This window comes from Melanerpes formicivorus, unplaced genomic scaffold (assembly GCF_026170545.1).
Source record: "Melanerpes formicivorus ecotype bairdi unplaced genomic scaffold, bMelFor1.0.p_v2 SCAF_21, whole genome shotgun sequence".
In the NCBI taxonomy this organism is placed as follows: Eukaryota; Metazoa; Chordata; class Aves; order Piciformes; family Picidae; genus Melanerpes; species Melanerpes formicivorus.
The window spans coordinates 9,662,207-9,677,788 of NW_027142373.1; the positions used below are offsets into that span (position 1 = coordinate 9,662,207).

Below are 15,582 nucleotides of genomic sequence, written 5' to 3' on the forward strand. Positions count from 1 at the left end.
CACAGTGCCACCAGCCAGAGTACAGCTGTGGCAGGGAGGATGCAACCTGCAGTCTTTGCTTTCCAAGCAGCAGGATGTGTGCTATTGCTGGCTGATGGCATTGCCACGGGAAGGGGAATGGGATGGAGGCTGTCACCCGGGGAGGGTGACGATGCCTTGCTGCTTCCTACCACAGGGAATGTGCTCAGGCCTCCTCTGGGATGCAGCTCAAATGGCTGTGGGATCATCCTGGATAGACAATCTGGGGCTGGCAGCTGGAAACCCTGCCTGAGGGGGTGTCTGGCTGGCATCAGGGACTGTGGTGCTCCATGCTGAGCTACCTGCAGTGCTGATCCTGTGCCTTTTGCAGGAGCCTGGGGGCTGCTTTTCTGGAGCGACTTGGAGAAAGTCCATGGAGCCAGCCCTCATCGATGGAAATCCCTTCTTAGCATCACTGGGCAGGCAAGTCTGCTACTGGGAAATCTCACTTCTGATTCACAGCAGCTTTAGCCTTGAAAAGCCCCCCTCAGTGCTTTCTGTTCTCTCTTTTACCACTTTACGTCTCCTCCTACTTCTGCCCCTATCTGGCTCTGGGCTACAAGCGCAGCCTGGGTGTGGGGAGGGAGGGTGGGCACACTGAAAGAAGGACAATGGGACAACCAGCCCTGGAAATGGTTAAAGATTTGGGGAGTCCAGGTCTGCAGCATCCTCAGCATCCCTGTAAATGAGAAAGCAGCTCAGCCTCACACTCTATTATTGCTACGGAGCATTAGAGTCTCTCATTTAGGATAAACATTCTCATCTCCAGCAGAGCATGAATAACATTAAATGAGATAGTTAAAATGTTTCAGGCCAATTATAGCCCTGGTGTAACTTCGGCAAGAGTTCCACCAGGGATTAATTTGATCCGGAGAGCTCTGCCTCCTGTTCTGCACTGGGATTCCAGCACGGGTAATTACATCCTGCTTCTCTGCACTTCCTCTGGAGTTTTAATTGGGTTGAATGGACCAAATCCTCAGCAAGTGTAAATCAGTGTAATTGAGCTCTCTCTGGAGAGGAACCCTGCTGATTTGCACCCTAAAACTGGGCCAGCCTTCTCCCTTTCCTCTCCTCCAAGCTCCAGCTGAAGCCCGCCCAGCAAAAGGCAGCGTGGGCTGAGGCTGGTGAGAAGAAAACTGCCCTGACCCATCACCAGCCTCCCTAAAAAGGACTCAGCTTCTGCTCTCTTCTTCAGAAAGCCACCAAACTGCCCAACTGCTGCTAAGAGTTGAGAGAGCTCTGTCCTGCCTCTGCCCCGTTGGTGCAGGTAGGTTCTGTGCTAGGGTGCAGGGCAGCTCTGCTCTAGGGTGCAGGCAGCTCAGGGTGGGTGCACAGCAGCCTTCACCCCACTGTTCCTTCTGCTGGCAAACCCACCACCACCCCTCTCTCATGCTGTGGGGCCAGCCTTCACCTCCCAGCCTGAATCCCAGCCTGGGCTCCATGTGCTCTGAGAAAGGCAGCTGGACTCTCTCCCTCTTCCTCTTCCCAGCCCTCTCAGTAAATCAGCATTAATGAGGGACATTTGACCCTCTCTTTCCCTCAGCAGCCTCAAGAAGCATTTTTGTTCCATGAGATAGTTAAGAAACTTGCAGCAATTTCCTCCCCTCACTTCTACTGAAGTTTTTGGTAGATTTTTTTGGAGTTCTTTTGAGCAAAGAAAGAGCCCAAACAGCCTTTAGAATGCCTCAGAAGTGGGAGTAGAGAAGAGACAGCAGCATCTGATATGGAGGGGATGGAGCAGACAGGCCAGTCAAGGTGGAGTGGCTCCAGCCTTGGTCCACTTGGTCCATCAGAACAGCCACATGTACTGCTGAGACAGGAGGGTCAGAGCTGGGAATGTGCCCTGGCTGGCTGTAATTAGGGACTGAATTGTGAGGCATTATCTCACCGAGCTGGAGCCTGTGCAGAGCCATATGTCCTCCACAGCCAATTGTCTACAGAGGTGATGGTGCAGGGAAGGGTGCTGGGAACTGTCTCCCTCTCAGATTTCCAGGGCGTTCTGCTGCTGTGTGGTCCCCTTCCCTTCTCACAGCAGCATGATGAAAACAGACAGTCAGATAAACCCTGGAGAGCCAGGCCCAGCTTTGCCCCCTCCTCCAAGCTGCGTGGGACTGCTGGTCCCACACCACCTCGACCCTCCCACCCACCATTTCATTTCCTTTTTGGCTTTTCCCAAAGGGTACTTTAGTGGGAACTGAGCTGGAAAGAAGAGCAGAGATGTCACAATCCTTCCTTCCTCCTCCAGCAACTGTCAGTGGGACCATGACAGCAGGATCAGAATGGTAGGACCATGTTTTAGCATCCTTTCCAGTACTTAAAGGGGACCCACAAGAAAGTTGGAGAGAGGCTGTTTACAAAAGCCTGCAGTGACAGGACAAGGGACAATGGCTTCAAACTAGGGAAGAGTAGATTTAGATTGGATGTTAGGAACAGGTTCTTTACTATGAGGGTGGTGGAACGCTGGAGCAGGTTGCCCAGGGAGGTGACTGGAGATACTCAAGGTGAGGCTTGACAGGGCAGCCTGATCTAGTTGAGGATGTCCCTGGTTGCTGCAGAGGGGGTTGGACTGGCTGACTTTTGGAGATCCCTTCCAAGCCAGACCATTCTGTGATGATTCTATGTCCTTCCACCTCCTGGCCTCGAGGAGGACTCCAGCAATCCCATCCCTCAGGATGCGAGTGGCTCCAGCAATCCCGTCCCTCGCCAGCGAGTGACTCCACGCCTGGCCCGTGAGGGCTGTCACCACCAATTCTCTGTTTCCCATAAAGCAGAGGGTGGTTTTGGCCAGCAGCAGACACGATTAACAAGGCTAAGTCAATTCCCACTCCCACCCACCAAGGGCCTTCGGGGAACCGTCAGAGCTCTGGGCGCCGACAGCAAACACCTCGGCACGGCCAGCAACCCTCGCGTGGCTACAGGCAGCCTCTTAGCTCAGCTGCTGGCTGCAGCTGATCGAGTAAATAAAGAACATTTCTCATGAAATCCACCCTCTTGGAGGTCCCCAGGCGCAGAGCTGCCCTTTGCAGGGCTCAGGAAACCTTTATCTCCCGCATCTAGTCTCCCCCCCTTCCGCCGTGCAGGCAGTTCAGCAGGCGGTGTTTGCGGAGCAGGGCCCCCGCTCCCGGCAGCACCCTGACATTTGCAGGCATCCTTTTGCCATTTCCAGCTGCCCCCCACCTTGTCCTTTCTGGGCTTTGTTTGGTGTGTGCTGGGCCAGATGGTGAGAAAGGTCAGAGATGCTGATGACAAGGGCCAGGCTGAGATCTGGATTTTTCCCTAAGGCCAGGATGACCGCGCCTGGGCTAAGCCTGCAAGTCTGGGCTCCAGTTGGCTGCCCTCAGAGGGTCACACTGGGCTCTGTTCCTAGGCTTTGGGGCTATTGCAGCTCCAGCATGCAGGCATTTGTGTCCAGCCTGTTGTGAGGGGGCTGAGCAAGCAGCAGCAGAGGCAAATCAACATAATGGAATGAAGCTGGAGGTAGGGAGAATCAGACTGGATGTGAGGAAGGAGTTGTTCACCATGAGAGTGGTGAAGCCCTGGAATGGGTTGTCCAGGGAGGTGGTTGAGGCCCCATCCCTGGAGGTGTTTAAGACCAGGCTGGATGAGGCTCTGGCCAGCCTGCTCTAGTGTGGGGTGTCCCTGCCCATGGCAGGGGGGTTGGAACTAGATGATCCTTGTGGTCCCTTCCAACCCTGACTGATACTATGATATCACTTCCCCAAAGCACCTCCTTTGCTTTGCCATAACCAAGCCCTGCCCCTGCAGCTGGGGGAATTGGGACTGTGTAATCTGGAGAAGAGGAGGCTGAGGGGAGACCTTATTGCTCTCTACAACTCCCTGAAAGGGGGTTGCAGTGCAGTGGGGGTTGGTTCCTTCTCCTTAGTATCAGGTGATAGGATGAGAGTTGCACCAGGGGAGATTTAGGTTGGATATCAGGAAAAATTTCTGTCCTGCAAGAGTGGTCAGGCATTGGAAGAGGCTGCCCAGGGAGGTGGTGGAGTCCCCATCCCTGGAGGTGTTCAAGAAATCTGTGGACATGGCACTTGAGGCCATGGTTTAGTGGCCATGGTGGTCTTAGGTTGGTGGTTGGACTTGCTCTTAGAGGTCTTTTCCAATCAAAGCAATTCTATGATTCTGTCTTTCCTGGGGCTCCTCTCCATCCTGTTTCTGAGCTCCAGGTCCTCCTTGTTGCTCATCACAGCCCATCCAGAGCTGAACAGCCTCAGCCCTGATGCCTCCTCCGCAGCTAAGCTCCTGACCTTTATTTTCTCCTAAATCAATACTTAAAAGCCATCCTCCAGCAATACCAGCATGTCAGGGGAGTCCAGCTGATTTATATCACCTGAGGAGCTGATTCTGCTTTTCAGCCTTCAATCCTGATAAGCTTTTGTCTTTCCAATCTCTTGGGTGCTGCCCTCAGCACCTGTACATTGTATTCATTCCCTGCCTCCCCCCTTCCTGCCCTGACTCTCCATCCTGCCTTTAATCTGCTATAAAATGAAGGCAGCTCAAGGTAAAGCAGTAAGTTTATTCTTCCTGATCAGAACATTTCCTTTACTAAAAAGAAGGGGGGGTGGGGGGGGTGGTTTAAAGCAAGTTGAGGTTGTAAAGGCTTTATTAAAATGCTTTGGGAGGGGGTTGGGGGAGGAGGAGTGGAATCTACTAGGAATACTCTAAAGGCATTTGTGAAAACCTCACAAGCTGCTGGGAGCTCTTGGCCATGTGTCTGATCTGATCTCAGTGGCAGGGAGATGACCCTGCAGCCCCAGGATGGGGAGAAAGAAGGTGCTGCCATCAGCCAGGAGCATCCCAGCCCGGAGCCGCATCCCTGGTTTCTTCCCCTCTGTTGCTGATCAGCTGCTGTCCTTCCCCCACTGCTGTGTCCTGCTGGTGGCTGCCAGCGGGTGGTGGGCTCTCCAGAGGGGGAAAGCAGCCTGCTCTGGGTGCAAAGCAGGTGGATTTGGCATGGAAGCTTCCTGCCAGCTGTGGTGAGTCTAGCACAACTGTGCCTGCAGAGAGGATTCTGCTGCGTGACCGCTTCGCTCCCCAGCAAAGCAGAGCCCTGTTTCCTTCTGCCTTGTGTGCATCAGCAAAGGCTTTGGGAAGTGCTCTTCCAGTCGGGTTGCAGCTGATGTTTGCAGGTCTGCTGGTCCCAGAGAAGGATCAATGCACACTGATAGACTTTTCCCATCAGCACATTTATTCTTCCAACAGGACTCCGAGTTCTCAAACGGCTGAAGGCTTGCACAAGAAACTGGCTGCCTCGCCTTGGCAGCAAACAGCAATATTTGTCCTCACTCTAAAACCAAATTTTTGTGGCTAAATAGAGCCAAAAATATATCTTACCCCCTCCCACTCCCCCCCCCCCCCCACCACCTTCTTCCAGACACAAGACAGCTCTGAATGCTGGAAGCAGCCCTTCCCCGCCACAAAGGGAGCAGATAAACCCAGCACAAGACTGGTGCTTAGCAGAACCAGATGTGCCTCTGCTGCTGTCATCCACAGCAAGCTGTGTCTGCAAACTGATCTCTTATTGACTATTTACAGGGCTGGGAAAGCTGCAGAGGCTGTGCCAACCCGGTGGCCAGGAGCAGGGTGCCCCATCTCCTCCGTGGGCAGCGTTATGGCTTGCTGAGGGCATCGCCACGGGGCTGCCGGCCACCCTCTGGCAAAGTTCCTTTCTGCATCAGCCTTTAGGGTGGTGCCAGGTCCTCCCTGAGCTGTGGGAGGGAAGTGGGGTGGTGTGGGTTTGTCAGCCTGGGGGTTGGTGTCGTGTTGTTGTGTTGCATGTGTCGAGGCTGGGCTGTGCTGGGTGCCAGCTGCAGGGCGCAGGGAAGCTGCAGGGAGGAGAAGGAGTTGTGGTTAATGGTTTGGTGAGAGCTGGGATGGATGAAGTTGTGAGCCCTGGGGGATCTTGCAAAGGGAAGGGAGGGCAGGGAGAGTCCCTGAGCTGCCCAGCAGCACTGGCAGAATCACAGAATTCTTTCTGTTGGAAAAGTCCTTTAGGATCCCCGAGTCCATCCATTATCTAACTCTACCAAAGTCTGGTGCTAAACATTCAGCAGTGCCTTGCAGTCTTAGGGGAGGTTAGGACAGACAGCCCTGGCCTCAATTTTCCCCTCAAACCCTATCTATATGCTCTAGCCCAGACCAGCCTCCCCTCGCTGAAGGTCTCCTTCTGGGGCCATGACAGCAGTGAGAGTAGTCCTACCTTTGCTGAGAGCTGCAGATGGACAGCCTGGAGCCAGTCTTCATGCCCTGGGGTCACTGTGCAGGACACAAAGCCACATTAGTCCCAAATCTCCATCTTACATTCACTCCATCCTCACCCCAATGGGACCACTACCTGCTCTGCTGCCTTTTCTGTCCCTGCAAGGCACTCCTGGCATCCAGGCAGTGGGCAAGAAGCCACAGAGGAAGGGTTGGATGTGCCTTCACCTGGGAACTGAGCTGCTACTGGAAGTAATGGAAGAATGGACTTTTCCCTTCCAGTCTGGTCATTTCAGGCTCTATTTTATTTCCCTCAGAGCAAGCCACTTTTCTAGAGCCTTCAAAGTCTTGGCAGTAGTCAAAGAGACCTTTAAATCCTGTGTGAAATGGGAAGAAACCATCGTTAAGATGCCTGAGGAGTCTGTGAGCAGGACAGAAAGGCAGAGATCAGGCTTTCTACCCAAAGTCAGCACTTCCTTTCCTCTGTTTCCCCAAAGCTGCAACTACCCCAGATTACCACTGCATCCCACCTGCTTTTAATCCAAAGTGGTCTTAAGTGGTGCCAGGGTCAGAGCCAGCTTCCCTCCTGGCTTCTTCTTCTCCCTCAGGGTGCCTGGGGACAGAGGAGGTGGGGTGAGTTGTGGGCAGGGGTGCCAGATGCAGCCCTTCCTAAATGAAAGTCTTAAGTTGCTGTCTTTTTTTCTTCCTCCCCCCAACCCCCCAAGCAAATAAATAATTCATGGTAGTGCTGCATCACCAACCCTCCCCAGTCAGCTGTCCCTTTGTCACAGCCCATTCTTCCCCTGGGCTTTGGAAGTGGGTCAGTGAGTGACATCCAGCAGTGGTTGCTTCCCACTGAAGTTCATAGAAAGCAGTCATGGCTCCTAGGTGCTTTTGGGCAGCCCCAGCTTTGCCTTCTTGGCACCCATCTCAGCCAGCCTGGAAAGGGGGGGGATGGAGGAGCAGGCACAACCCTCAGAGGGACCCAGGGCTCTGCCAGCAGCACTTCCCCCTGTCTCTCAGCCATGCCAATGCTCATGGCTTTAAAGCTTTGCTACCTGGTAGGGACTGGATGTCTGTGAACCTCTATCCCCTGCCAAGCTTGGCTGAAACGAGCCAGCAGGCTCGAAAGCCATCTGGGGAGCAGCCACAGGCATGTGTGCATGTAGACACAGACACGGTGCCATCACAGAGCTTGCTGCCTGTGGAAACCAGGCTGAGGAGGGAGAAGCTTCAGACAGTCACTGAATGGATTGAGTTGGAAGGACCTTGAAAGGTCATCTAGCCCAAATTCCCCACAGCCAGCAGGAGCATCTTCAGCTAAAGCCCCAAACAACCTGACCCAGAATGGTTCCAGGGATGGGACATCTACCACCTCTCTGGGCAACCTGGGTCACTGTCTCACCACCCTCAGTGTAAACTATTTCTTCCTAGTCTGAATCCCACTTCTTTCAGTGTCAAACCATCACCCCTTGTCCTATCACTACACCCCCTGAAAGGGAATCCCTCCTTGCCTTTCCTGTGCCCCCTCTTGATGTTCTAGAAGGCTTCGTGCTGTGACTCTGCACTGCCTGGTTACACCTGATAGTAATGGGGAGTTTGTGCTCGACAGGTTGGGGACGAGGTCTTGGGACACAGCTCATCTTATCCCAGGGAAGATGAGAAACAAGTCCAGGAACCTCCTTTAGTTGCCAAAGCTGCCCTGCAGCGAGGTGGGTGAAACCCATGCCCACCTCCAGGCCCCCAGCTGGCACTGCCGCTCCTGAAGCACCGCTCCCTTCCAGCCCTAGAATGTGGGGGTCACTTTCAATAGCGTCTCAAAAAGCAGCAGAAGAAGCCAGAGCTGCTCTCTGAGTCACTGGCATGTTGTTACCAAGGACACTAAGGTTCCTGATTTTGAAGAAGAGATTAATTACATTCTGCAAATAGACGTTTTTATCTGCATGGAGGAGCAGCGAGGAGCTGGGTTTCTTTTAGAGTAGCTCATTATGGATCAGCAGGTAGTATTGTGACAGATGTAGGAATCCAGTCGCCTTGTCACTCGGGTTTAATCATCACCAGGCTGTCTTCCCCCGGGGTCAGCTCCTGGTGAGGATTTGTAATATTTACATAGCACTTGGGGCTGGCTCCTTTATTGCCAGAGTCTGTATTCACTCGTCAGCCTCTCATTATGCATGTGCCAGTATTAATTGCATTTAGAGATGAGATTCTAAAGGAGAAGTGAGAGCTATTTAGACCCCCATTCAGCTTGAAAGACAGCAGCTTTCTGTGTGACAGCTCTCGAGATGCTCTTGTGCTCAAGCTTTCTCTCCAGCTGAAAAGCAGGTGTTGGGAGAGAGAGAGGGAGAGAGAGGGAGAGTTGGTGTCGGGAGCCACTGTATCAGCACCGCCTTTTGTGCATGCCCAGACATTTATATAACCGACAGGATAATGACTCCGCAGAAGTGGCACAGAATTGACCCTTCTGCTACTGGATTCAAGCACAGCGAGGCAGAGAGTGGATCTGCTCCCTTGCTGGACAGCTAGGAGGGGGCAAGCGGTGCTAAGCCTTGCCTCCCATGGGGTATTTCCTTGCTGCTGGATTAGGGGGGAGGGGGGGGGGCTGTGTGTGTGTGTGTTATTCATCGGCTCAGCTGTGCCTGCAGCACTTTGGAGCCGTGTTTGTGGCCTTGCTAAGGTATTTAAAGCCGTGCAGAAATTCAGCTGACACTTGTCTGTGCGTGCCTGCTGCGGGCTAATGGCTCCGGCCCGGAGGTGCAGAGCCCTCTGCAGCCGCTGCCGGCTGCCAGCCCTGCCTGGCTGCTGGAAATGAGGAGGTCACGTCCTGCATCCCACAGGGGGCTAAGCTGGAAGGTTAAATCCAGATGATGCCAAGCTTTGGTTTCTCCAGCCTGAGGTGCAGAGCAGCTGACCTCACCTTGAGGCGTGGGGTGTGATGAGAGTGTCCTCTTGGGGGCACAGATTGGTGCAGGCACCAAACACTCCCTCTCTCCATGGCCCTGGCTCCAAGTCTGAGGGCAGTAACCCCTCTGGGGCCCAGAGCATTCGTGTCCAGCCTTTTGTGAGGGGGTTGAGGAAGCAGCAGCAAAGGCAAAATCCACATTTCACTTCCCCAGAGCACCTCTTTGCTTTGCCATAATCCAGCCCTGCCCCTGCAAGCCCTGATCCCTCTCCAAGAGCTCTCCATGAAGAACATCTCTCCTCACAACCTGGTTCTGCCCAGCAAGCTCCTTTGGGTGCTCCTGTACTCCCTTAGGTGCTCACTGCCGTGCGTTCCCCTGTGCTAGACCATCACCAAGGCTGAGCCCCAGGCTTGGGGGCAGCAGCGTCTCCACCTCCCCAAACCCATGTGTTTTTCAGGAGCAGAAAGGCACTGGAGGGGAAGAACATGAGAAAGGCAAACAGAGCAGGCATCTATAACCAGCCTTGGTCCCCTGCCAGGACCTTCTCATGAAATACCACACAAACCAAAGAAGAAGTTGTGGCATGTTGAGGAAAAACCAAGCCCCGAAGCCGGAGGAGTCCCCCTTGACCTTCACGTCCCTTGGCGACGAGCTTAGCCCAGGGTAGCCTTTCAGACTGAGTTTCTCCTCCAGCAAGGGAGAAAAAGCAGGCCCCACAGCCAGGCTGTTAGGAGGAAACCCTTCAATCCTCTCCTTTTGAGATGGTGGCAGCAAGCTGGAGGGGCTCAACCCTGGCCCCACAGACCCACAGTCAAGCCCCCAACCCTGCGAGTGGGGGCCAAGAACCACCTGCACTGCCTCTGGAAGCCCCAAGGCTTATAAATAGAAGACAGGACGTGAAGGAGGTCAAGTGAGCAGGGGATTTCACATAATCTGCTCCTGCCAGTGCTGCTCATTTGTGTCCCTTGCCCAGGCAGGATACAGGCTTTGCTTCACACACGGGGACGTCAGCGCCAGAGGGATGTTCCTGCACCGAGGCAGCATTATCCCATGGAACATGTGGGCTCCTTCCTGTCTTTTTGGTCACTCTGTGCTGCTTTTCAGGGATGTCTTTAGTGCAGGGGTCATCCAGATCAGTGTATGTATGGAAAATCCTGGTCTTTATTGCTGTATGAGGTCCTGGTGCCTGCCCAGCCTGAGACTGGTTCTCTAGCTCAGCAATATCCAGCTGGATCAAAACTGGACTGGGGCTTTAGTGCCTTGGGTCTGACCATGGTCTGGAGGATTCTGCCTGCCCTCCAGAGTGCTCATCCAAAGCCTCTGTCCTTCTGCCTTGGCCACCTGACCAGCTTCTTCCCAGTCCTTGGCCAGCAGCACTTCTGCCTCTTGCTTCTGCTACTTCTCTTTTCCAAAATACAAAGACTGGAGGCCAATTCTCTTCTGGAATAAAGCCTTCAGTGGAACCACACTGATTTATGCCAGCATGGAATGAAGTGAATAGATGAGAGTCCAAAACAGAGCAAGTACAGACCCTCTTAATAGCCACTGGTCTTTAATGGTGAGAGCAATTAATCACCAAAAGAAGTAATTCAGTGGTGTTCAGCTTCTCAGCCAGCTGCTGTCTTTCCATCCAGGCCAGGTGCTTGTCTGAAAGCTGCAGCAGGGCTTGGAGGAAGCTTCTCCCAGTCATCCAGCTCTGAGCCTCCCCTGTGCTCCCTGGGGCACCACACTGCACCAAGGAGCCCTCCTGATGAGTCCAGTCTTGATCTGCCTGTGTTGTGGTCAGTTACATTCCTGTGCCCATGCCATGCTGATGGCTCACTGGCCACACGTTGCCAAGGATGGTGGTGCTGATGGCACAAGGTCTGACCAGGCTGTGGGACTCCAGTTTAGCTGTGGTGGAAGGGGTGCTGAGCCTGCCATGACTGGAGGCAGCCAGGGCAGCTCCAATATCCCTCCCAACCCCAGCATTTTCAGCTCCAGGCTCCATCTTGCCTCCTCGTGCAAGGTTTTGTGCTTCACCACTGCTTTCTCCTAACAGCAAGGAGGTGGTGGCTGAGCCACAGACCAGTCCAGCAGCTCTGACGCACACACCCACCCCCCACACACATACCACATACACACCACACACATCACATGCACCACACACACACCACACACGTCCCACACACATCCTCCTGCACACTTTGCTTTCTCCTAAGAGGGAGTGGAGCCAGCCACAAAGCTGCCCCTGCATCCTGCCCTGGCCACCCTGAAAGCAGCTCCCACGGGCAGGGCTTGTGGCTCCCTGGGTGCCAGCATGCTGCCAGCACCGGTGCCATGGCTCCAGGTGACCTGTCCCCCAGCCACCTACCTGCCCTGTGTGCCAGGCAGCACTGCCCACTTGTCCTGCAGCTTCCAAAGGGACAAGGCTGCCAGCTCTGCCAGCCAAACCAGCCACCCCTGTACTCCTTTGCCTAGGGATAGCCCCACCTCTGCAGCCAGCAGGTTTGCTCAGGCACTTAATGAACCTTTAATTCAGCTGGCACTGCGGGTAGCACGGGCAGGACTGGGAGCACACAGGCCAGGAGATGCTTTCCATACTTCCAGGCTCGTTTCTCCCTCTCCTGACTTAATTGGCTCATTAAGTGCCAATTTGACCTCCCCACTTTCAGATGTCTCCAGTCTCCACTGGTAAATAGATTTGTGCGTCTCCAGCGGAAACTCCCTCGAGCTGAGCCTGGCGCTGGAGCAGGAGGCTGCAGAGCAGGGCAGGGCCATGCCCAGCCCCACCGTGAGCATGGCCCTGCTGCCACCCAGCTGGAGCCACCCCAGTGCTGAACGGCAGACGGAGAAGAGGAGCTGCAGGTAGTGGAAGGCACAGCCGCCGGCAGCGTGCCCGCGGTGCAGCAGGGAGGCAGGAGGTGACCCGGAGCTCCGGTCGCAGCTTTGTCATTGCCTCGGAGTGGGACTGCAGCAAGTCCCTTCCCATCTGCTCCCTGCCATCGCCTGGGAGCCAGGACGTGTGTGAGTGTGAGCGTGGGCACGCAGCACAGCGCGGCAGGGCCACGGCTGCAGGGTGGTGGCTGCTGGTTCTTCTGAGAGCCAACCTTCAGCTGATGCTCTCAAGCATCCTCCCCACCCAGACCCTCCTCCAACCTCTCTCCGCCTCAAGGACGGGGCAGGACCTCCCCATGGCTATTTTACACCAGATGAAGGTCTGCCGGCTGGGCACTGCTGGGTGTCATTGTCAGCCTAGCGATGTCCCCATGGCCAAGAGCACCGCTCAGCCTCCTCCCCTGCCAAGACATGGAGACAAAGAGGCAGCCAAGCTGCTTGCCTGGATGGATAGCAGGGTGCTGGGCTGTTTGGGAAACACTTTGATCAGTGCAGGTCAAAGCACCCCAGGAGTTCAGCCCTGTCGCTTTGTGCCAGGGAACCAGTCCTGCCTTTCGTCCTTGCTCACCCTGGTGCAACAGGGGGGAGGTGACAGCACGCCGTAGGAGGTTCCTTCTGTCCAGCACAGGGGGGTGGCTGCTGGTGCCGCCCGTAGGACCAAAGCTAGAAGGAAACGGAGTATCCCCAGGGGACAGGCCCTAAGCCGACTGGCGAGCTCCTCCACCCCAGGACCACCACCCCCCTCCCCAGCCCCAGGGCCCCAGGGGAGGGGCCAGGAGAGGACGTACGGTTCGACTTTGTTGAAGAAGTGGCGGCGCAGCATCATGACCAGCGTGCCCAGCAGCAGCAGGGTGGTGCACATGGCGCTTCCTCCATCACCACGCAGCGCCCCTGGCCCCTCGCATCCCTCCCGCAGGCACCGCTCAGCCCGGGGCTGTCCTCCGTGCCCAGCTGGCCCTTCACCCTGCCTGCCAGGCACCTCTCCCCAGCAGCCACCTGAAGGCTCTCCCAGGGCTGGTTTTAGGAGGGATTAGGGAAGGATCAGATGTAATTAAAAGGCAACAAATGAGGACACTCTCCTCTGACCTTTGGGCAGGAGGGAGCTGAGCGGCTGGTCTGTGATTCCTTGAGCACTTAATTGGTTTTGTCGTGTGGTGCCCCCACCCTGGCTGGCCCCCAGCCCTGCACCTTGGCCAGACAGGTGCTGGGGGTGACGTGTGATGGACCAAGCACATTCCTGCCCCGTGGCTCCCCCAGCCCATCTTACTGCCCCACCAGCCCATCTTACTGCCCCACCAGCCCATCACCACCAGGGCTGGCTGCTCCCCCTCCCCCACCATGTGCTTCCCTCCCCTCTTTGTCCAGCTTCCCCCTGCCTCTCCTTTTCCTTCCAGCTCCTGCATTCCTCCTCCTGCCAGACCTGCCTCAACCCGCTCCCCCCTTCCCGTCTCCGGTAATAATCTGACAGGCTCAGACCTGCCTGTAATTCCCTGTGGATGTGCCTCAGCCAGCTGATCCCTTGTCTGCATCCTCCCCTCACCCAGGCTGGCTTTACCTCCTCCACCTCCTCACTCTCCCATCGCTCAGCAGCATGCACACCTCTCCCTGTGGCATGGCTCTGGCCCCACAGTCCTCCCCCAGATCTCTGTGCCTGTTTCCATTGTCTTGCCAGGGAAGCCTTTCTGGCACCCTACGAGCTCCTTAGATGTCCCAGTGAAGTGTCTTCACACATCTTGTCCCAGCTCAGCCCTTTGCCATGCAAAACACGACTTCTGGAGTCCAGGGCTGTGAGGTTAGGTTGAGAGCAACCAGGAGAGAAGAGGGAAGGGAGCTGTGTGTGTGCACATGCATGCCCACGAGCACACACTTAGAGGGTTCAGCGGTGGTGGATGGAGCTCTGCAAGCTGTGGGCAGTGGCTTCCCAGGCAGCTGTGGGTCAGTGTCCCTCTGGGTTTTTTTCTCCACGTAGGTTTTTGACCTCATGTGGGGTTTTGCCATGAGGGACCTTAGGTGAAAGCTCCATGCTGCTCACATCCCCAGCACTACCTGTACCATGGCAGTGGGCTCCAAGCTGTGGAGGCCTCCAGGTGCTCACCAGAGTGGGGATGTGTCTCCCTTTGGGGTTGTGGCCAGGGGGGCTGCACACAACCCTCTGGGTTCTCTCTCTTTCACTGTGCCCTGGCTCCATTTTAACCCTGGGACACGAGAGATGGGGGCTGACACGGGATGGACATCAGCTGTGTTGGCATGGCCAAGAAAAGGCCCAGGCAGGGCATTCCCAAAACTCATCAGGAAGAAAGATTCCCTCTGCAAAAGGATTTAGGAACCAGAACTGAATCCAAGCAAACTAGGCTGGTCCAGGTTCAATGGCTGGTTGGGTCTGAAAGGGAAAACAAGGCCAAGCTTTCCAGGAAGCCTGGCTTGCCATGCTCATCCAGCCAGGCCTGGAGTTGGCCCCCAAGTCCAGCCACAGCAGGGGCCCCATGATGGTTGTGGTTAATCCCATCTTGATGGGCATGTCCTCTCAAAGTGCTCCAAACCCTATAAACAGCATTCACAAGCAGCAGCTGAAATGTCAGTAAACCCAAATCCTTCTAAGCCCCATCCAGTAAACAGTCCCCAGCCCTCCACTTGGAGGTCAGCCGAGGGCAGAGGGAACAGCTCCGGCCTCACCGCTGGCACCGGTGAGATGGAAAGCCTTTGGGAGGGAGGTGAAAGGAACATCCCAAGTGTCTCCTGCAGGCTGATGGAAACAAGAGTGAGCGATTCTGTCCTAAGAAGCAGCGAGGCCGCTGAGTGCAGAGCTGCCTTACGCAAGGCACCGTGGAGCACGTGGGGTGGCTCAGCCCTGTGTCCCGGTCAGCCGCGCCGGAGCACGCTGGGCCCCCCAGGAGCATATTTTGGTATGCTGGGAAGTCACTGAAGCCAAATAAACAGCAGCTGCTGGCTGAGCTGGAGCCCAAGAGGCTGGAAGGACCTCCTTTTCCCTGGCAATAGGCAGTGTGGCTTTCGTAATCCCTGGGAGGATGTTGCCGCTTGCAAAACCTTCTCCCCTCACCGGGACCTGGCAGGGCTGACACCAGCAAGGTCCCCAGATGCTGTCTGGGACCCTGAGAAAAAGCAGCCACAGGAGCTTGTGGGCTTGTTTATAACCTTGTGTTCCTCCATGGCCAAAGAGAGGATCATCACTGCGAGCACAAGCCATGGGTGCTCCCCAGGTGCCAGAGGGTACCTGGCACAGGGGCAGTGCCTAAGTAGTGTTCCCTCAGCTCACTTGACACTGGCACAGGTTGCCCAAAGAAGTGGTGGAAGCCCCATCCCTGGAAGTTTTTAAGGCCAGGCTGGATGGGGTTCTGGGCAATCTGATCCAGAGGAAAGTGTCCCTGCCCGTGGCAGGGAGGGGTGGAACTAAATAATCCTTGAGGTCCCTTCCAACCCTGACAGTTCTGTGATTGATTCTATGACCTTGGGTGACCTCCATGGCCAAGCGTTGCCCCACAGGGGAGCGTATCACCTCCAAACACTCTTGGCTGATGCCAGGAGATGCTTGGTTCAAAGGCAAGGAAATGTGAGC

At 55.4% G+C, this 15,582-nt stretch overlaps 2 long non-coding RNA genes across 3 annotated transcripts; one reads left to right on the top strand and one right to left on the bottom strand.

Moving 5' to 3' along the window:
* Positions 1 to 1,007: 1,007 nt before the first annotated feature.
* On the top strand, positions 1,008 to 10,766 carry LOC137447681 (uncharacterized). 2 transcript variants are annotated; one of them, XR_010988905.1, is made up of 3 exons: positions 1,008 to 1,285; positions 2,197 to 2,300; positions 9,589 to 10,766. It is a non-coding gene; the product is annotated as an uncharacterized lncRNA (long non-coding RNA). The 2 variants fall into 2 exon arrangements; XR_010988906.1 differs by lacking the exon at positions 9,589 to 10,766 and adding an exon at positions 2,858 to 3,074.
* Positions 4,527 to 13,015, bottom strand: LOC137447680 (uncharacterized). Its single transcript, XR_010988904.1, has 4 exons — positions 12,797 to 13,015; positions 6,759 to 6,841; positions 6,230 to 6,285; positions 4,527 to 5,855 (listed from the first exon to the last, which is right to left on the bottom strand). It is a non-coding gene; the product is annotated as an uncharacterized lncRNA (long non-coding RNA).
* Between the last annotated feature and the right edge of the window lie 2,567 nt (positions 13,016 to 15,582).